The 1,097-nt window shown below is 40.8% G+C and overlaps 1 non-coding gene across 1 annotated transcript; it reads left to right on the top strand.

Moving 5' to 3' along the window:
• Positions 1 to 264: 264 nt before the first annotated feature.
• TRNAW-CCA (transfer RNA tryptophan (anticodon CCA)) lies at positions 265 to 337 on the top strand. The gene has a single exon. It is a non-coding gene; the product is annotated as a tRNA-Trp (tRNA).
• The last annotated feature ends 760 nt before the right edge of the window (positions 338 to 1,097 follow it).

Genomic DNA, 1,097 nt, shown 5'->3' with positions numbered 1-1,097 from the left:
CTTTCCTCAAGGAGCACGTGGTTTGGCTTTGAAAGTACTACACTGCTAGATGGAAAAGCTGTTTTAAATTCTGTCTGTTGAGTTCATTGTGTGCCTGGGGCACTGGCTGTTTTATCAGCAACATGGTCATGATAATGTTTTCCCTTCCTGACTTAAAAGAATATTCGGTGCTTAGTGATGTCAAGTATACTTTGAAAATATGGAGGACATATTCACACACATGTAAGGCACTGTTGTTGCTATTATTAATTAGGACAAGTATCTTCCCTGGTGGCTCAGAGGTTAAAGCGTCTGCCTCCAATGCAGGAGACCCAGGTTCGATTCCTGGGTCGGGGAGATTCCCTAGAGAAGGAAATGGTAACCCACTCCAGTATTCTTGCCTGGAGAATCCCATGGATGGAGAAGCCTGGTAGGCTGCAGTCCACGGGGTCGCAAAGAGTCGGACACGACTGAATGACTTCACTTACTTACTAAGTGCTAAAACAAATATCGTATATTAACACATATATATGTAATCTAGAAAAATGGTTTAAAGGATCTTATTTGCAAAAAAGGAATAGAGACACAAACATAGAGAACAAACACATGGACACCAAGAGGGAAGGAGGTGTGTGTGGAAAGTTGGGAGATTGGGATTGACGCATATACACTATTGATCATATGTATAAAACAGATGACTAATGAGAACCTGGGGCTTCCCTGATGGCTCAGTGGTAAAGAATCCTCCTGCAATGCAGGAGACATGGGTTCAATCCCTAAGTTAAAGGAAATGGCAACCCATTCCAGTATTCTTGCCTGGGAAATCCCATGGACTCAAAAGAGTCAAACATGACTTAGCCTCTAAACAACAATAATAAGACTCTATTGTACAGTACAGGGAACTCTGTTCAGTGCTCAGTGGTGACCTGAATGGGAAGGAAATCCAAAGAAAGAGGGGAAGTATGCATACATACAGCTGATTCACTCTGCTGTGCAGTGGAGACTAATACGATGTCGTAAACCAACTATATTCCAATAGAAATCAATTTTAAGTGACAGAATTTAAAATAAATCTCAAACGAGCATTGAATCTCAAAATAAAAATCAAAAATAAAGTG

This window comes from Budorcas taxicolor, chromosome 2, assembly GCF_023091745.1.
Source record: "Budorcas taxicolor isolate Tak-1 chromosome 2, Takin1.1, whole genome shotgun sequence".
Classification (NCBI taxonomy): Eukaryota; Metazoa; Chordata; class Mammalia; order Artiodactyla; family Bovidae; genus Budorcas; species Budorcas taxicolor.
This window is presented reverse-complemented; position numbering and strand designations above follow the sequence as displayed.